Source organism: Neoarius graeffei, chromosome 3 (assembly GCF_027579695.1).
Source record: "Neoarius graeffei isolate fNeoGra1 chromosome 3, fNeoGra1.pri, whole genome shotgun sequence".
Taxonomy (NCBI): domain Eukaryota; kingdom Metazoa; phylum Chordata; class Actinopteri; order Siluriformes; family Ariidae; genus Neoarius; species Neoarius graeffei.
In genome coordinates this window covers 83,589,559-83,611,387 of record NC_083571.1, presented here as the reverse complement: position 1 = coordinate 83,611,387, position 21,829 = coordinate 83,589,559, and the positions used below count along the sequence as shown (strand labels likewise).

At 41.5% G+C, this 21,829-nt stretch overlaps 1 protein-coding gene across 5 annotated transcripts in view; it reads right to left on the bottom strand.

Annotated features, from left to right (window-relative positions):
• The window catches only part of ralgps2 (Ral GEF with PH domain and SH3 binding motif 2), a 306,158-nt gene that overhangs the window by 168,201 nt on the left and 116,128 nt on the right, over positions 1-21,829 (bottom strand). For all 5 annotated transcript variants that reach the window (XM_060917537.1, XM_060917533.1, XM_060917535.1 and 2 more), the window contains exon 2: positions 18,797-18,878. The gene's annotated coding sequence lies outside the window, so the exon portion shown is untranslated. The remainder of the gene's footprint in view (positions 1-18,796; positions 18,879-21,829) is intronic.

Sequence of the window (21,829 nt, the reverse complement as noted above, 5' to 3'; positions counted from 1 at the left end):
TCAAGTCTCTCTTATTAGATGCCAGAGTGGAGCCCAAATTTTATGTGAGGGCGGCACGGTGGTGTAGTGGTTAGCACGGTCGCCTCGCAGCAAGGAGGTTCCGGGTTCGAACCCAGCCTTTCTGTGTGGAGTTTGCATGTTCTCCCCGTGTCCGCCGGCCTCATGTTAGCGAGGTACCTAACCCCCTGACTGCTCCCCGGGCCCTCGAGTGTGGCTGCCCACTGCTCTGAGTGTGTGCATGTGTGTTCACTGCTTCAGATGGGTTAAATGCAGAGGATGAATTTCACTGTGCTTGAAGTGTGCATGTGACAAATAAAGGTTTCTTCTTCTTCTATATGATGCATTATGGAGCAGTCTCGCTGTATCTGTACAAATATTTGAATTGTGCCAGTTTGATTGGTATAAACCCGTATTAAGTCCACTTTGATAAGCCGGTAACTCAGGAAAAAAAAAAGATTAAGTGAAAAGTCCTTTGATTTGATTTTTCCAGTCAAAGAGAGTGGAAAATAAATATTTTTCAGGGCTCAGAAGGAACCCTGTGGAAATGAACAAAATTAGGGCTTGAAATACTGAAGAGACATACAATAAAGTTGAGTCTCACATTTGGCTGCCATCAGGACTTTACATAATCAGGGATGAGAGTGCATGTTGAGAAAAAAAAAATCTGAAAAGTAGCAGGGGGTCTGGGGGCCATAGGTCCCCAGTAGGGTCCAGGGGCAACGCCCTGGTGGGGGAAGCTGATGGATTTTGGCAATTTAAACACCCAAAAACCATTAATTTTAGCAGGGAAATATATGTATTTTTCTAGAAGTTAATATCCCAATTCAACATGCCATCAACTGAAACTTTTGTATCATGACAAGTGTTCTTTCTTAAATATCATATCCCACCTTGTTTGAATTTTTCAGCATGTTCAGTGCAACCTTTTAGGTTTTGTAACAATATACCCATAAACGAAATGTTTCAAACAAAGTTTTGACTTATACCTGCTGGTGAGATACCCTGTCTGATATCGGCACAACTGGCTTCAGGGTTGTTTTACAATCAGGGTACAAAGTTTGTGTCACAGGGGTCCAAAATTCAAATTGATTCAAACTGGTTCTTGTACCAGTTTTTAAGTGAAGGACAAGTTAAAGAACATATTTCAGGTAATTTTTTGACGTGTATGGTAGTTTTGTGTAATCTGCTATAAGATGGGAGAAACAAATGAAGTGATTCTCAGAGAGGACTTTTTTTTGACAATTCAGAATCCACTACTTCCATAGTGCTTTTAAATATAAGGCTGTAAGCTTTGTGTTCGTTGTCTCTAATATTTATGTCCCAATATCTTGACCACATTTTAGGATGAAAATAATCATTTTAGATATGTTATTTTATATTGAAAAATTAGCTGTCTCGGAGAGGACATTTTTTTGACACAATTACATACTAATTTGATCAAAATAGTCTGAAATCTTACTGGCATTCAACATTAAAACTTAATTATGTTTCCAATGATATGGAACCAAATATTTGTTTTATGGTATAAAGAATGATTTAAGCGCATCCCTTTTGGAGCTACCTGTGGTCAAAAAAGCACTTTTTCTAAATGACACGAGTAATTTTGCTAAATATGACATATATTGCCATACATTCACCAAAAATAACGTTATCACCAATTTTTTTTTTTTTTGCATGGTAAATAGAGCTATCACAGGGCTACAACAAACAACCAAGTTTATTTACTCAAGCCTTTTGATATTGAAGATAAGTGTTAAATGTGATTTTTAGCTTGCGTACCCGGATTGTAAAACAACCCTTCACGGACAAAGTCGTTGAAGCGGAGCCTGTGGTGGTGATCACAGCAGTACCAGTCGCCAGCGGGGTGCTCGTGCCCGGGTCCGCAGGTGTAGTTGAACTTGACACTTGATATGGAGTAATTGCTCTTTAGCAAAAATGTTTTCTTATGGTGTTTCACTGATCCGGCATGACTCCGTTAAGTGAGATTATGAACACAGTAACTATGCCTTTAATCCTCTTGATCCATAAAATATTACATCGTCACACACCGTACAAAGAGCTTTACCGGGAACATCGATTTTTTTCACGAATTCACCAGTGGTTACCGACACCAATCCATGCTTGCTATCTACCGGGGCTAGCGTAACTTTATTATCCAACCAGTCCCATCTGAACTTATTCTTCACACTCGCATCTATTTCACGCATCTTAGCTTCATCTCACTTGTCAATTCTATTCGGCATTTTGATGTTTAAACACATTATGAACACAATAACTATCGAAATGTACAACACAAGCAAATTTGGAAGGTCACAGTGAAATAGTGGGAGTTTTCACTATGATGAATGTTGGTTGGCTGTTATATCCTTAATGTCGATGTTTTGACCAATCATCAAGCAGATAACATCAGTTTTACTTCACATACAAGCTATCGTTAAACGAGATTGTGCAGGAATCAAAATGGAGGCATTCGAATAGAAATGTAAACACTGGTCTATATCTATCGACTGACGAGTTCAGTCTCAGTCACCAGGATAAACGAACCCTACCCCAATAAATCAAAAAAATTCAACAGATTTGCAATAATATTTAAAAAAAAATAGCATTTTTGAGTCCCAGAAAGCAGAATTCCATCAAAAAGCAGAAAAATCTCATCCCTGCATCATAAATATTCTAACACCGACAGCTCTTCCTATAAATATCTCTCAGGAACGTTTTACTACAGTTAGCAACCTGTTATTTCATTAAACCGAGTTGAGAGTTTCAAATAAAAACATTTTTGCCATTTCATACATCTCTTCAAAAAAAATAAAAATTATATATATATATATATATATATATATATATATATATATATATATATATATATATAGACAATAATATCCATGTAGTATGTAGTTCATGATTGTACTTTTTTTTCTTTTTAAAATAACAGCTAAATGAAGATGTTGTAAAAAGCAGTTTTAGAACTGTGCTGTGTGAAAAAAAACAAACAAACATGACCTTTCCTATTGTGATGAACCATTTTGGTCACTTGAGGTGATTCTGTTCAGTCTTGGGAATATATCGAGCACAAAAACTTCAATCCGCTCCCTTGATTTGGACAATTAACTGGCCATCAACAAATGTATGCCCTATTGTTTCCCGGATGAAGGGTTGGCAGTGGGAGGAGTTTAAAAAAAAATTCTATTCCATTCCATGAGAAGCGTGAAAGCCCCTCCCACTGCCAACTCTTAAAGCCATCTGGTCAAGTCACAATGGGTAAATGTTTGTTCATACATTTCAACACAGTTCTAAAACCTTTTTTTTTTTTTTTAAGAACATCTTCATTTATCTGGTGGGATCTGACTAATTCAGCGTGTCTTGAAATCAACTCTTGCACTATTTTACTCAGTTCAGAGCCACAACCAACTCTGTTACACAATTACAGTGGTGCTTGAAAGTTTGTGAACCCTTTAGAATTTTCTATATTTCTGCATAAATATGACCTAAAACATCATCAGATTTTCACACAAGTCCTAAAAGTAGATAAAGAGAACCCAGTTAAACAAATGAGACAAAAATATTATACTTGGTCATTTATTTATTGAGGAAAATGATCCAATATTACATATCTGTGAGTGGCAAAAGTATGTGAACCTCTAGGATTAGTAGTTAATTTGAAGGTGAAATTAGAGTCAGGTATTTTCAATCAATGGGATGACAATCAGGTGTGAGTGGGCACCCTGTTTTATTTAAAGAACAGGGATCTATCAAAGCCTGATCTTCACAACACATGTTTGTGGAAGTGTATCATGGCACGAACGGAGGAGATTTCTGAGGACCTCAGAAAAAGCGTTGTTGATGCTCATCAGGCTGGAAAAGGTTACAAAACCGTCTCTAAAGAGTTTGGACTACACCAATCCACAGTCAGACAGATTGTGTACAAATGGAGGAAATTCAAGACCATTGTTACCCTCCCCAGGAGCAGTCGACCAACAAAGATCACTCCAAGAGCAAGGCGTGTAATAGTCGGCGAGGTCACAAAGGACCCCAGGGTAACTTCTAAGCAACTGAAGGCCTCTCTCACATTAACATTAGCCAATGTTCATGAGTCCACCATCAGAACAACACTGAACAACAATGGTTTGCATGGCAGGGTTGCAAGAAGAAAGCCACTGCTCTCCAAAAAGAACATTGCTGCTCAAACAAGTTTGCTAAAGATCATGTGGACAAGCCAGGAGGCTATTGGAAAAATGTTTTGTGGATGGATGAGACCAAAATAGAACTTTTTGGTTTAAATGAGAAGCATTATATTTGGAGAAAGGAAAACACTGCATTCCAGCATAAGAACCTTATCCCATCTGTGAAACATGGTGGTGGTAGTGTCATGGTTTGGGCCTGTTTTGCTGCATCTGGGCCAGGACAGCTTGCCATCATTGATGGAACAATGAATTCTGAATTATACCAGTGAATTCTAAAGGAAAATGTCAGGACATCTGTCCATGAACTGAATCTCAAGAGAAGGTGGGTCATGCAGCAAGACAACAACCCTAAGCACACAAGTCGTTCTACCAAAGAATGGTTAAAGAAGAATAAAGTTCATGTTTTGGAATGGCCAAGTCAAAGTCCTGACCTTAATCCAATGGAAATGTTGTGGAAGGACCTGAAGTGAGCAGTTCATGTGAGGAAACCCACCAACATCCCAGAGTTGAAGCTGTTCTGTACGGAGGAATGGGCTAAAATTCCTCCAAGCCGGTGTGCAGGACTGATCAACAGTTACCGCAAACGTTTAGTTGCAGTTATTGCTGCACAAGGGGCTCACACCAGATACTGAAAGCAAAGGTTCACATACTTTTGCCACTCACAGATATGTAATATTGGATCATTTTCCTCAATAAATAAATGACCAAGTATAATATTTTTGTCTCATTTGTTTAACTGGGTTCTCTTTATCTACTTTTAGGACTTGTGGGAAAATCTGATGATGTTTTAGGTCATATTTATGCAGAAATCTAGAACATTCTAAAGGGTTCACAAACTTTCAAGCACCACTGTACTCTAATTTTGCTCCCACTCCAAATTTTACTCTCCAAACTCAGAGCAAAATTAACTATTTTTGAGGAAAATACTTTTAACTCTGGAAAAATTGCTCAGTCATTTTTCCTGTGTATGCATTACAGTGCACGCAATATTAACTGATATATGTAATAAATAGAAGAAATATTTACACTTATTCGAGTTGATCTTCGGCTGGATCGGATCGAAGATCAAAACGACACTGCTCATCATCAGTGTTGCAGTTCTTAAGATTGAATTGAATTGCTGTCCTGAATCATCTGAAGCGCCTCTTGAGCACAAAATCCGTGTGCCATCTTGCAAAAGTTTTACCTCCAAACAGGTTGCCTCAACTATGACCGACACATTTTATCCTGTTTACGGTGGGCGTTCCCTGAGGGAACCCGCCCAAAGGGATCGATAAAGTTCTATCTAATCCAATCTAATCTAAAAGAGAAACCAATCAAAACCGTCAGAGTGAAAGTGATTATCAGGCCGTTACCATGGGAATCGTCTTTTATGAATGTGTAAGTGGGCGCTCAGCACTCTGACTCCGGTGTGACCGAGGTAAGGTGGCAAGTTATAGGTTTCATCTAATATAGGTAACTTAAAAACTATAATATTTGGCAGTGGGCACATAGGAAAGTTCGTCAATATGTTTATCATATTTGTATGATAAAAATTTGCAAAGATATTTATCTAAACACATGACCTACTCATTCTAAACCTGCTGAGCTTCGCCGGTGAAGCTCTAGACCCTAGAGAGTCAAAAAAGATGCATCTTGCCTCTCGGTGAATAAGTCGAAACTCGCAAAACCCTAACCTTTGATGCCGAGTTGACACAGTTTAACAGTACATGCACACTGCAGTGACTGCCTCTACTCACTGCTTAAATTAGTTTTAACAGTACAGTTTGGGGTCGTACATTATGACACTGGTCTAACTAACATGTTTTGCAGGTATCTGGAGAGAACAGACCTTCAACACTCACACAGCAATAACTTCAGTCCAGATTGGTCAGCGTTCCATGACATACCAGCACACACCAAAGAAAAACCAAGCCTGAATGATTCAGTTACTTCCAGCTATGTTTGTCTTTGACTGGACTGATTAATTCAAGTGTGGATTTGGTGTCAAGAAAAGCCAATATTATCCATACACATTCAAAATTCTCCCAAAATCTTCCATATTTAAAGAAGCAAACCTGGCGGCCATGTTTGTTTACAAATTGTCACAGTCGCTCGCTAGCATAGAAGTTTTACGTTTAATGCGCATCTTCGGGCATTTTCAATTCACCGCGACAGTTTACTGCGGGTGCACGCACGGCAGAAAACTCATTGAATATTTGCATCAGCTCTGACATGTGACGTCATTTCGCCTTGACAACCATGTGTAGGTACAACAGCCCGTCTCTCTAAGAACTACGTCACTTCCTCCACGACTCCATAAGTGACCCGGAAATCCGCCATACTTTCTCTTTTGGCGCCGCGTGAGCATCACATGGACACAAGGAGATCCGCTCCTCCGAGCACCCAAGATAAAGACGTCTTTCTCGCCAGAAAAAGAACTCAGCATGGTTTTTGTTTACCATTGGCCACGGTAGAACTACTTAACTCGTGCTCTCTCGGTTGAGCTACAGCCGGTTTATTTGTCTATTATCAGTAACGTTACAAAACTGCCGCCCAAAGCAGTTTAATTAAAAGTTAGAAGCAACCGGATTCCTTCTAACTAAATTGCTGTGCACATTGTTTGATCAGAGACTTTTCTCCACGAACTACGAAGCGTTCGAACCAAGAAATCCTCTGCTTTCACGGAAAGCCCCACATGCTCCTGTGGACTCCAAAAGTCTCGGAACATCTCTACGTAATCTTGCATAGGAGCAAGATACTAAGTAAGACTGGCATTTTGGGCAGAAACTAGTCTTAAGAATTAGCTTTATGAAGTAGTGTGAATTTAAACTCGGGAACGGTTTTATCATGTACACTGTAGACACTTAGGGTGTTGAATTGATGATTCTTCTATTTGTGTTGATCTCTCAATTGTTAATAGATAGGCTTTTGCATGCTCTCTATTCCGTCCTAACACCTTTAATTTCATTATTACATATATTTTGACCTCATCAAGACTTCAGTGGATTTAGTAAATGTTATAAGCTAGTGGAGTTAGCTACCACGGCTAATCTGTTTTGTCTCATTAGCAACAGAGCTAATTCTTTTGTCTTTACCACATGGTCACACTCACCCAGAGCTAATTCTTTTGTTTAGGCCACAGGCCTCACAAACACACCTTAGCTAGCAACCCAGAGCTAATTCTTTTGTTCCCACCACGTGGTCACACTCACCCAGAGTTAATTCTTTTGTTTAGGCCACAGGCCTCACACACACACACACACACGCTCATCAAGTATATGACCATATCATATTTGTATATAAAATGTATTCAACTGCTATTATTCAATTTTTATCATTGTTATAATAAATTCAATTATTACTGTCTGTTGTTGTACCGATATTTTCGAAATCATCCAATCTCAAAGAATTCCAAGGTGCATATGAGTTATGTAATACGGTAAGTGATAATTTGGAATATACCATAATTTAGCTGTTTGGTAATTTATTATTAAGCACCAAAATTAATGATTTTAATGAGACTGATTTAATGAGATTGATCACTTAAGACCAATTGCACCTACACATGCGATGTCGTAAACCATATTCAACGCTCATTCTCCATTAGGTAGAGTGGCATAATACACATAGGAAAAGCAATATGCTAACAATATTGCATGCTATCAAACCAAATTAATTAAATCCCGTCGAAGGGAACAGAACACGTGTTTTTATTCCATCGAAAACGTGTCCTGCAAGTATAATAATTTGGCATACTGCACTGCACTCTGGTTGTTCTCAGAGTACACTGTTCTAATTTCATCATCACAAGCACAAGTTCAGTGTTCAATAATGCCATATCAGTTAGTTTCAAGTTGACAGGAGGATCCCCATACCTTTTTTTTTTTTTTTTGCGCTTTAGTTGTCATTAGCAGTCTTCAACATGCAACCTGGCTGTCCTAATACAGCTGAAATAAGCCACGATCAGACCAACTGACCCATCAGACAAAGGCATACTGTAAACTTAAGCCCAGCTGAACCTGCACATCATTGTGCAGCGAAATGATTGTTCAGTTGTGTTTCCTGTTGTCTTGAGAACTGAAAAAAATATCCAAACTGTGTCAAACTTCCCAGAAATCATGCAAGAGACAGCCTGAGGAACGTCTGCCAAGAAGTTATTCATATGGGAAAAATGTGTGAAGCTATTACAGGAGAAAATAACGACTTTGGTGACGTCACAGTTTAACCCTCGGAAGCCAACGCACGCTGGCTTCAAATTCATATCCCTTCTTGGTTGAACTGCTCACAAAGTCTACATCAAAGGGGGATGCGACACATACCACATGAAACTGCATGACTTGACTTTTCCAACAATCCAAGTATCTTGTCTGTGTGAAAGTCTTGGTGAGAGAAAATTTTGAATTTACATCAAATTTAAAGTGCAGATTCTGGACCAATTTCTTTCTTTTTTTTTTTTTAAATATGAAAGTATGTCCCTTTACACACTCATCTAGAAAGGTAAGTTTGCACAAGGCCATCTGTCTACAGCAGAAAAAAATAAAATAAAACACGTATGGAAAAATCCCAAGGGAGTCTGGAGCCAGATTTGTGATGTTACCTGCGGAAGCGCCAGCAGGCTGCGCGAGCTTTGCACGGTTTCAGTGCACAGCCTGTGTAAACCAAGCGCTCCCATTTCTCTCTCATTGTCCGGTCTTTTGGAAAACGATGAGTACTAATCCCATCAAGATTGTTGTTGCTACCCCCTCCTACGATACTTCTGTTAACCATTTTGATAATTACGTGATAACGAAGAAATTTGCAGAAAACCACCAGGTTGTTTTCTCATAAACAAACCAGCGCTGACGTAGGATTCAGAGGGAGGCGTCCCGCATGTGACGTCACGAAAATCAATGTTTGCCGGGAAATCCAAACGCCAAGTTTTTTCAGAGGCGGACCAATTAGCCTCAAATGGCTTGATTTCAACTGAATTTTTCTGGTATTGCGCAAGGTAAAAAAAAAAAATTGCAGAGAATGCAGAATGTTACAGATATTTGACCAAAGTTGAATATAAAATAGGAGAATTGCATTGATCTTGCTCCTGAATGTACCCGTGATATGCACTTTAAAATCATACACTGCAACCCCACTATAACGAACTCTTACTACACACTTTGGCATGCAATGAACCAAGTTTGTGTCCCCTGCCTTTAGTGACAATGAGTCGGAGACGTCAAAAATAACATCACTGAGCCATGCACTCCTCTTCCCCCTCCCCAGAGACGAACGATAGGTAATCAAGTCCGCAGTCAAGTTAACAATACGTGGTAACGCCATAAAACAAAAGCTTAACTAGCCTCGCTTAAGTGTCAATCACTAATAATTACTGAAAAAACAGTGATTGTTGACTTAAAAAAAAAATCTAAAAAAGGTCTTATGAGCTAAAAGCAGGTTTACTCGAGTCTTTACTCCGTAAGCAGTGCTGTCATGGCTACTTGTAAACATAAGATACTGTCCATCTGTCAGAAAATGCAGGTGATTGATGGATGTAATCGCTTGAGTTTTCATCCATCCATCCATTATCTCTAGCCGCTTTATCCTTCTACAGGGTCGCAGGCAAGCTGGAGCCTATCCCAGCTGACTACGGGCGAAAGGCGGGGTACACCCTGGACAAGTCGCCAGGTCATCACAGGGCTGACACATAGACACAGACAACCATTCACACTCACATTCACACCTACGGTCAATTTAGAGCCACCAGTTAACCTAACCTGCATGTCTTTGGACTGTGGGGGAAACCGGAGCACCCGGAGGAAACCCACGCGGACACGGGGAGAACATGCAAACTCCGCACAGAAAGGCCCTCGCCGGCCACGGGGCTCGAACCCGGACCTTCTTGCTGTGAGGCGACAGCACTAACCACTACACCACCGTGCCACCCCCGCTTGAGTTTTATTTAAAAAAAAATAAAATAAATAAATATATATATATATATATATATATATATATATATATATATATATATATATATATATATATGTTGCCCAAGCACATCCAAATTAGTGATCAAAAATCAGTCAAGGAACAGGCAATGGTCAAGCAAGGCACAGACAGGATATCAAAGGCGAAGACAAAGTGCAAAATCCAAAACAGAGCTGGAAACCAGAACACCACCACAGTGCTACAAAACGCTTGGTAACATGAGACACAAGATACAGTGTGGATACTTCAAAGTCTGTGTGTAGTGAGTGTCCTGAGAAGCGAGCGCTGTGATTGCACTCTAATCTGGAACAGGTGCATCAAGGCCACCAAAGCAGACTACAAGGGGAAGATAGAAGGGCAACTCGACAACCCCCGACAGGTGTGGCAGAGCATACAGTCCCTCACCAACTACAAGGGCTGTGCTGCGACACCTGGGGACTCAGACACGGCACTGGCAGAGGAGCTAAACAGCTTTTTTGCCCGCTTTGAGTCCCAAGCTCAGAACTCAGTCACACCACCCCAACCCCCACTACAACCCACACCAACCTCTGACACCACCCCACTCACTGTGGAGGTGGAGGACGTGAGACGTGTGCTCCGTGCTGTCAACCCCAAAAAGGCCACAGGACCGGATGCTGACCAGCTAGCACCAGTCTTCACTGACATTTTCAATCTGTCACTGGAACAAGCCAACATCCCAGCCTGCCTAAAATCAGCCACCATCATCCCAGTCCCCAAAAAGTCACCCACAACCAACCTCAACGACTTCCGCCCAGTAGCACTCACTCCAATCATCACAAAGTGCTTTGAAAAACTGGTGATGAGACACAAAGCCTGTCTCCCCCCCACCCTCGACCCACAACAGTTTGCATACTGGCCAAACAGATCCACTCAAGATGCAATAACCACTGCCCTCCACGCTGCACTGAGCCACCTCGAGAAAAGGGGGAGCTATGTCAGGATGCTCTTCACTGACTACAGCTCAGCCTTTAACACAATAATACCAGACATTCTTATCCCCAAGTTGGCCAACCTGGGGCTCCCACCTTCCACCTGCTCCTGGATTAAGGACTTTCTGGTCAACCGACCCCAGCACGTGAAGCTGGGTCCCCACCTCTCATCCGCCCGCACACTCAGCACCGGCTCGCCCCAAGGCTGTGTGCTGAGCCCACTACTCTACTCACTCTACACGTATGACTGCAGACCCATCCACCCTGAGAACATCATTGTGAAATTCGCAGATGACACAACGGTGGTGGGGATGATCACAGAGGGGAACGAGGCGGCCTACAGAGATGAGGTCCTGAGACTCAGCGAGTGGTGTGCCTTCAACAACCTGGCGCTGAAAATCTCCAAAACTAAGGAACTCATCCTGGACTTCCGACGGAACAAAGCCACCCCTGCCCCCCTGTACATCAACGGCGAAAGCATGGAGCGAGTGGAGTCCTTTAAATCCCTTGGGGTCCATATCTCTGCTGACCTCTCCTGGGCAGCCAACACCACCGCACTGGTTAAAAAGGCGCAACAGAGACTACACTTCCTGAGAGTGCTCAGGAAGGAGCAACTTGACACGAACCTGCTGGTGACCTTCTACCGGTCAGCCATTGAGAGCCTGCTGACCTATGCTGTGTCAGTGTGGCACTCAAGCTGCACAGAAGCGGACAGAAAAAGACTGCAGAGGGTGACTAACACAGTACAAAAGATCGGCTGCCCTCTCCCTCTAGCCTGGGAAATCCCATGCTGCTTTGCACGATCATTCCGATCTGAAAAGACAGCATGGAAACTATGGTCTAAAGGCTCGCCTGAGTTAGGGAGCCAATCAGAGAGTGGGGAGGGTGGAAAGACGGTGACGCGTACTACTCGACAAACGGAAGCTTGTAGTTTATTTGGGACTGTTTACGGATCACATTTAACATGGCGGCGAGCGATACGAACCAAACTTTTGATCAAGCTTTAGACACTGTTCTGAATTAGTCTGGTTAACACCAGACCATATCACAAGTGAAATAAGTTCGGTGCCATTGTTTTCCTATTTTTGTTTTGCCTTCTCTTTCTCTTTCCTTCTCTTCGTCGCTCTAACTACGTCACCGGGTACAACTGCCATGATTGGCCATGGGCTACGTATACGCCAAATGATAGACATTCGCAACGTCCAATAAACGGCCGTTGACAATCGTAAACCACACCTCCCCTACGAGAAATTCAATAGGCGGATTCCAGACCATATTTCACTTGTGATATGGTCTGGTGTTAACCAGACTACTCTACCTCCCTTGTCCACCATCTACAACTCCCGGTGCCTAGGCAGGGCAAAGAGCATCATAAAAAGACTATACACACCCTGGCTTCCACCTCTTCGACCTGTTGCCCTCTGGCAGGCACTACAGGGCCATACCAGCCAAAACAAACAGACTCAGGGACAGTTTCTTTCCAAGAGCTGTCACAATACTCAACTCAAGTTTGCACTGAGGAGCTGTCATGCTTGAACACCACTGACAAGGTCATCACCACAATGCTGCTAACCACTTGATCTCAAACCTAGTCTCTCCTTGTCAGACTGTAAACTGTCATATTTGCACTGTAAATGTCACAAGACTGTCATATTGCACTATCATATCAAGTCAGTTCATCTGTTCTTAGACATCCTCTTCCTTTGTCATTTTGCACTGTTAATATCATAGCTATCTGTAAACTGTCTTATTGCACTATCATACCAAGTCAGATCATCTGTTTTTTAGTTGCCTACATACTGAAAATAGGCGTCTGTACATGCCAATGCTACCTCTATCACTTGATGCAGCTAGTCACTTTATTCTCAACCCTGTTACCGCTATGCACCTGTGTTCCTTCAGGGACTTGCACAAGTTTATGTATAGTTTATGTATAGTTGTCAGTAGTTTTTTAGTAGTAGTTTTATATTAGTTTTATTGTACATATTTTCCTATGTTTATTTTAGTATTTATGTGTGCACTTTATGGTGAAGCTTTAAATCTCATTGTACTTGTATAATGACAATAAAAGCTTTCTATTCTATTCTACATGAGTAGCAGTTCGAGGTGTGTGCAGATGCGACACCATCAAAGACCAGCTTGATATCCTGGATCATCTAAAGCGTGGAGAGAAAGCAACAAATTTGTCTAAAGAACATGGTATGCCAAAAAATTCAATTTAAACTTTTTAAAGCAAACGGTCTCCGAGTCTTTGTCCATCACCGCAATCAACATGATGAGCTGAAAAGAAAGGAGATGCGGCGAGTGTGACTTATTTCCTTTATTTTGTAAATATCTAAGTGAATAAGAGTAAATACAAGTTGTACACAGCTGATCTTGTTTTACATAAGAATGAGTGTCTGGTGTGACATGGGAAGCACCAGTATTAGGAACTTTTACGAATATTTCAGAATTACAAACTGTTTGGACGTCCCCCAAGGAGTCCGTTACAGCGGGGTTGCAGTGTATTTACAATCTACATCAAGCTCTGCATCCATCACCACATGGAGTTTGAATTACTCAAACTAGTCACTGCATAAATATGAAACGCACATCATGAAAAAAGTGCAGAACCAGAGCTTTGTAATAATGCTGGTCACGTTTTTACAGGATTTGTACAGACCGACGTACAACCCCGACTCCAAAAAAGTTGGGACAAAAGTACAAATTGTAAATAAAAACGGAATGCAATAATTTACAAATCTCAAAAACTGATATTGTATTCACAATAGAACACAGACAACATGTCAAATGTCGAAAGTGAGACATTTTGAAATTTCATGACAGCAACACATCTCAAAAAAGTTGGGACAGGGGCAATAAGAGGCTGGAAAAGTTAAAGGTACAAAAAAGGAACAGCTGGAGGACCAAATTGCAACTCATTAGGTCAATTGGCAATAGGTCATTAACATCACTGGGTATAAAAAGAGCATCTTGGAGTGGCAGCGGCTCTCAGAAGTAAAGATGGGAAGAGGATCACCAATCCCCCCAATTCTGCGGCAACAAATAGTGGAGCAATATCAGAAAGGAGTTCGACAGTGTAAAATTGCCAAGAGTTTGAACATATCATCATCTACAGTGCATAATCTCATCAAAAGATTCAGAGAATCTGGAAGAATCTCTGTGCGTAAGGGTCAAGGCCGGAAAACCATACTGGGTGCCCGTGATCTTCGGGCCCTTAGACGGCACTGCATCACATACAGGCATGCTTCTGTATTGGAAATCACAAAATGGGCTCAGGAACATTTCCAGAGAACATCATCTGTGAACACAATTCACCGTGCCATCCGCCGTTGCCAGCTAAAACTCTATAGTTCAAAGAAGCCGCCGTATCTAAACATGATCCAGAAGCGCAGACGTCTTCTCTGGGCCAAGGCTCATTTAAAATGGACTGTGGCAAAGTGGAAAACTGTTCTGTGGTCAGACGAATCAAAATTTGAAGTTCTTTATGGAAATCAGGGACGCCGTGTCATTCGGACTAAAGAGGAGAAGGACGACCCAAGTTGTTATCAGCGCTCAGTTCAGAAGCCTGCATCTCTGATGGTATGGGGTTGCATTAGTGCGTGTGGCATGGGCAGCTTACACATCTGGAAAGACACCATCAATGCTGAAAGGTATATCCAGGTTCTAGAGCAACATATGCTCCCATCCAGACGACGTCTCTTTCAGGGAAGACCTTGCATTTTCCAACATGACAATGCCAAACCACATACTGCATCAATTACAGCATCATGGCTGCGTAGAAGAAGGTCCGGGTACTGAACTGGCCAGCCTGCAGTCCAGATCTTTCACCCATAGAAAACATTTGGCGCATCATAAAACGGAAGATACGACAAAAAAGACCTAAGACAGTTGAGCAACTAGAATCCTACATTAGACAAGAATGGGTTAACATTCCTATCCCTAAACTTGAGCAACTTGTCTCCTCAGTCCCCAGACGTTTACAGACTGTTGTAAAGAGAAAAGGGGATGTCTCACAGTGGGAAACATGGCCTTGTCCCAACTTTGAGATGTGTTGTTGTCATGAAATTTAAAATAGCCTAGTTTCTCTTTAAATGATACATTTTCTCAGTTTAAACATTTGATATGTCATCTATGTTCTATTCTGAATAAAATATGGAATTTTTAAACTTCCACATCATTGCATTCCGTTTTATTTACAATTTGTACTTTGTCCCAACTTTTTTGGAATTGGGGTTGTAATCACGTTACAAATACAGATCAAACTTCTGCAGAGTAATACTGCATCTTTACCAATTTATTTCTTCACCCCTTTTCACACTCATTGAGCAGATGCTCTTATCCAGAGCGGTATCCAACATACCCGGAGCGGCCTGGGGAGCAGTCAGGGGTGAGATGTCTAAGTCAAGGGCACTTCAGCCATTCCTGCTGGTCCAGGGAATCAAACCGGCGACCTTTTGGTCCCAAAGCTGCTTCTCGAACCATTAGGCCATGGCTTCCCCCACACTCCTGCTTATCGATTGAATAACTCGCACAGTCCTTCTCTCTTCACAACATCCCACATCTCAAAATAAACAGCAGACCTTAGCCTTTCTGATGATACTAGCCATTTCTCTGTGTGAAATTGTTTCGAGCAGCCTGGTTTTGAATTCACAGCAAATAAAATCAACATTTATTTCCCCTTAGCACCAAGCACATATATTTGCAAATTTCTAAGTCGTAGCATATTTCACCATCGTGGTTCTGATATTGCCAGGTTTCATTCAGTCTCCCTAACACAATCGTGAAAAGATATCTTTAGTGCCAGCATTTTGTGGTGAGATACAGTACTGTGCAAAAGTATCAGGCCCATGTAAAGGAAATGCTGTAGACCAACAATAGCTTAAATAAATAAAAAGTTAACATTTATATTTAAAAAAAAATAAAAAAAAAAAACAGCAGTAAGCCATAATAAATGAAACAGTCAGTATTTGGTGTGAGATGACTTTTTTTTTCTTTTTTTAAACCAAAAAGTCGTCTCGGGTACAGTGAGTGCAGTTTGATAAGGAAATGAGCTGTAGGTTTTTACTGAGCATCTTACAGAACCAGCCACAGTTCTACTGGACACTTTGACTATCACACTCGCATCTTAATTTTGCACCAAAACCCAGCATCCTTCATTGGGGTTTTCTTTTTTTAATCTGAAAAGTGGTCTCTTCTGTAATATGCTGCACAGATACAAACTTTTTTTTTTTAAATAACATTTAATTTTGTGCCGAAAAACGAACGTTTGGAACTCTAAAACGTTTTTGTACTGACTCGATAATGTAGATGTAATCAGATAGAAATCTACAAAAATTTGTAATGGGGGAAGGGTGAGAAAAATAAGAGGAAAAAAAAAAAAAAAAAAGAGGTGCCTTACGCTGTGTCCAAAATCACTCGCTACTCACTATATAGTGGACTATATAGCGAGTTTGCCATTTTGTAGTCATGTCCGAATGTATAGTGAGAATTACTGCACTCTATATAGTGAACTCATAGTATCCCACAATGCACTGTGAAAAGTAGGGTACATACGATGGTTACTAACCAAGCAACACACACAATGCACTGCGGTCGCGCTGAAAGAAAAATAGCAGACGATAGAGAGCACTACCCGGTGCAGTTGAGTGATCTGGCACGTTTTAATTGTGTCACAGTAATGACGTAAATAACGGTGCGGCTGAGTAGTGTCTGAAAGTATTTTTTCATTTTACCAATGAGCTCACTATATAGTCCTCTATATAGAATTCCTTAGATAGCGAGTAGTGAATGAGTGAGTGATTTCGGACACAGCGTAAGACACAGTACTGTAAATGTATAAACATTCAAAACAAATCTCTCCTTCACCCACCAGATATAAAGATTACTACTGAAAATGTACAAGTATTATTATATCAAATGATGGAAGATCTGAATAGCCTAGACTGGAGAAAAAAAAAAAACATTAAAAGAAGCCCCCCACACACACACACAATACAGCATGTATGGCTGGAGCTAATATAAGGGCCCGGTCCCACAACACCGAAACTATAACCATATACCTCGAACCACAACTCCGACTATCTCTCTGCCTGAATTTAGTTCCAGTCTGGAGCAGTTAAGGCCAATTTATGCTGACTACGCAGTCGTCGCAGATGGCGTCTGCATAGCGCGCCCCCCCCCTTCGCAGACGCTCTATGCGCACCTCCCAAAAATTGTGACCACCGCAGAAGCCTCGCAGACAAGAGGGCTCTGATTGGTCCACTCTACATCCGCTGTACACGCACTTCTGATTCTCTACTTTCCCGGTTTGTTTTGTTTTCACGACCTGCATTTTTAAAAACACGAGCGAAGATGGAGCAGCACGAAGAGCGGTTGATCGAGGAAGTGAGGAAGTACGTACATCTATACGACTCCAGTTCTAGTCATTATAAGTAACCGGAGGATAAACACTCCACTAACCACACCCACCAACTACTCCTAGCGATTTCGCGACTTCGCGCCCCCTTGCGTTGTGGCGGTGAATAACATCGCGCACGCCTATTACTCCCCGCTCAACGACAAATTACAACTGTCTGCGAAAAGCTATCTGCGAAAGCCTTGTCGCAAGAGCATGCAGAGGCCCTAACACCACAACTATATCATCGGTTGGTCCTGTCACTCAGGTAAATAGATGAATGCAACTTAGGGATAGCCATGGAAGTTCCCCCCCCCCAAGTAGTAGCACATTCCGGGCCATACTGTACAGCTCAGACTTCAAAAACAACCCATGCACATACTCCGGCAGTTGATAAAATACAGACAGGTCACAGATTACGGAAATATAATAAAGGATACAAAATACAGAGTGGTGACGGATTTTAATACGGATGCATCACGGATGCTAATAATTTACGGACGTGTCGGTATATTACAGATTTCATATGGATGATGCATCACGGATTAAAAAAAAAAAATTAAGAAGTCAAAAACAATTAAATGTTTGGACTGCTGACATTCATAATTAAAATATCTTACCTATGTTTGTGTGTTTACTTTATTAATTTACTATTGATATTTCACGTAAAATCACATATCCGTGAATAAAAGATCCATGCTTTGTATTTTTTATTTTTCGTGAATCCATATTCCGTGACTACATGATGCAACAAGGATGTACACAGATGCCTGGGGGAAAAAACAGCACATGCTCAGATAGCGTCACGTATAAACAGTTACGTGATTGGTCAGCTGTTTTATCGGATCAGGTTTGGGGAAGGAAAGGAAAAAAAAAAAAAAAATATCACTCCAGAAGCAACCTCAGCGATATGGATAAACCCAGGCCTGGGCTATAGGTATCATTATCAGTCTGGTGCGATCACCAACCACATAAACTGCAGGGGACTGATTTATTTATAGTTCTAGTTATCGGTTTGGTGGGACCGGGCCTTAAAAAGGCAGTGAAATTACCCTTTAATTATTTTTTAATAATAATATCTCATTCGAACGTTGTCTTATTTTCCTGAAAATACACCAGCTCAAGATAAACGTCAAACGAACAAACAGGACTACGTGTGTTTGAGAGAGAGGAAGAGCAGGTGTTCGTGTGGCTTTCCAGGCTTTGGTGTTTTGGCTCAAGCTGAAATAATAACAGGTGGTGAAATTTGTCCTGCCTTCAAGCTTTCTCTCGTCCTGATCAGAGTTTCAGTTTCTCTGTGCAACACGCTCACACACACAACTCACCAAGTCACTGTCAGATAAGCATACTGACTGCTCTTCTGTCCACGTCACTCGGTACGATGTTTGCCAAGTCCTCACGACAAACCTGATGGAAAAGGACAAAAAACAAAAACAGATCTTAACACTCGTCATCCAAAAAAAAAAAAAAACACGCTGACAACACACACATCATAATTTCCTCCAGACATTATACTCATCAAGCGTTATAAATGTTAAAAAGCACTACTCTGACATTACCACTAGGTGGTGGAGTGACTTCAGTCAAAGCAGAAGAGGCTTTAAAGGCAGCTGCAGAGGTTGTGTTCGTGCGAGAGGTCACGGGGTTTACAAAAACAAACCAGACAAGCACATGACCATGATGTGGGATAAATCAAATCAATACAACCAGCAAATGACGCAAGGATTTTCTGAACAATTCCCACGGTGTCTCGCATGCAAAATTGCTCAAGAGATCAAACACAACATCGGAGCCCATGACGAGTGATCTGAAGTGTGGGCCAAATGCAACCAACACTTACTTTGCACAACTCTCAGATGGTGTTGCTGTTCATTTACACGACGAGGACAAGAAAAAGCACAGACCTGTGCAACTGTCACGCAAGTGCGTCTTTCACAATTGCACATCGCTGCGGTCTTTTGAGCACCTGGAGCTGTGAAATGCTCCTTCACACCAGCTGAACGCATCATGATCTCAAATGAAGGTGAAACACCGTTCAAGACATAGAAAGCCGGTCAGAGGGCATTTAGTTAACAAGGAGAAGAATCTAAAAAATCACTAGATTTGTCGTGATTAACAAATTAACTTAAATTTACTAAGGGCAGGTTACTAAAGGCAGCCATGGCCTGAAGGTTAAAGAAGCAGCCTTGGGCCCTAAGGGTTGTTGGTTCAATTCCTGGGACCGGCAGGAAACACGTAAAGGGAGTTGAGTGAATGAACCCCCTCCCGTCTGGATCATGGCTGAAGTGCCCTTGAACAAGGCGCCTAACCCCCAACTGCTCCCCGGGTGCTGTGCCATAGCTGTGGTGTGTGCGTGCACGCATGTGTGTGTTCATTGCTCCATATGGTTTAAATGCAGAGGAGGAATTTCACCCTTTAATCTGTTTTCAGTGTACATCATGTTCGAGACGAGATGTTCCCTGGATGCCCAGTTGTAAACACTCGGTGTCACGATGAGAGCACAAACCACTCAGATTGGATTGTAATCTGTTCAGCTGAGCACACCGGCTCTGTGCACACCAACACTGGCCTAAAATGAGTTTCAGAGGCGAGAATGAAGAATTTCCGTGGAGTTGCCATGACGATAGGAGAGCTATAGACTTTGGGGGGGGTATATAAAAAAAAAAAAAAAAAGCCCGTCATCAGACATGCAGCAGGAAATAAATCGCAGACTGAAACCTGGCCAAGGCAACACCGCCTGCGCACTGCCTCTGAGGATGGCCTTTCAGCTCAAATAAATAAATAAATCCCACACCACACTCTCAGACCACTTGTACTTCCATCTGAACACGTTTCTGGAGCACAAGGAAGGAAGGAGCTCAGAATGAGGTGTAGCGCAGAAGTCAGTCATTCTCCAAAGGGACTGACCTGTGAATGAACACTGCACGTGTTGTACGACCCTTAAAGTGCCATTCCACCATTGGATGTATTCTTTGGCATAAAATACAATATATTTTATGACAACATGACTAGACAGAGAAATCTTTTAGCTTCAAAATGATATATCAAACATCATTTTTTGACGACAAGTATATTAATTTTGCGACCAAAGTCACCTACCCTTTTAATTTCCGCGCAGTAGTGAAACGTGATGTCATCGGCAGGTTCCCCTTCTTGTACCGTATACAGATTATCAGCAATGGCGGATAGAACGCGATTTCCACTTGTCGATTGCTGTGCCGATATTCACCATCGACTGTCTCCTTTGGGCATCACTTGCTATTTTCCTTCGCTTCTTTTCCGAAGCCGACAATCGCGTTCTATCCGCCATTGCTGATAATCTGTGCCACGTCACACGTGACGTGGTACACAAGAAAAGGGGAACCTGCCGATGACATCACGTTTCACTACCGCGCCGAAATTAAAAGGGTAGGTGACTTTGGTCGCAAAATTAATATACTTGTCGTTGTCAAAAAATTATGTTTGATATATCATTTTGAAGCTAAAAGATTTCTCTGTCTAGTCATGTTGTCATATATTGTATTTTATGCCAAAAAAATACATCCAATGGTGGAATGGCACTTTAACTTAGATTAGAAGTGGCAAATTGGAGCTTGGGTGGGGTGGAGAAAAAGAAAATCTGGGGTGGGGTGGTGTGTGTGTGTGTTTGGTTCACCAGCTAACTGTGACGCGTGATGGCTATTTTCCTTCACAAACTTTACAGCCAGTGTTATATTTAACATGTAAACGTTTACGTTGATCAATCTAATGCTAATATTTCCATCTATAAACAGTCCAGAGCAAATCATTTAGAGCTTCAGCGCACTACTTTGTTTCCTGCTGATGCTGCGAGCAGCCGTGTCGATTTGATGGCACGTGTTGAACTCTGAAACAAGACGACCATCTTGAGCTCCTGATTAGGAATTCTGCATCGAGGTGCATTATTTGTTGTTTTCCTGGTTGGAGGACAGGAATTATGAGTTAGGACCTCTAACCAAATGCAGCATTTCTCTGTCTGCCCGTCTGTCTCTCTCCCCCGGTCTCTCTCTCTCTCTGCCTGCCTGTCAGTCTCTACCTGTCTCTCCCTCTCTCTGCCTGCCTGCCCATCTCTCTCCCGCTGTCTGCGTCAGTCACACTCTGTCTCTGTCCGTCTCTGTCCCGCTGTGTCCGTTTGTCTCTCAACACCTGAACCACACAAATTCCTGGTCCTTGAGAATTAATTTGTCAAAGCAAAATACTTGTAAAAATAAATAAAATAAATAATCTCAAATATGCATTTTTGCCAATGTTTTATTTAAACCTGCTTGGTGTAAAATTTGCCTTTAAAACAAAATTCAATCTGAAAAAAATAAAATAAATTAAAAATACATTATATAAAT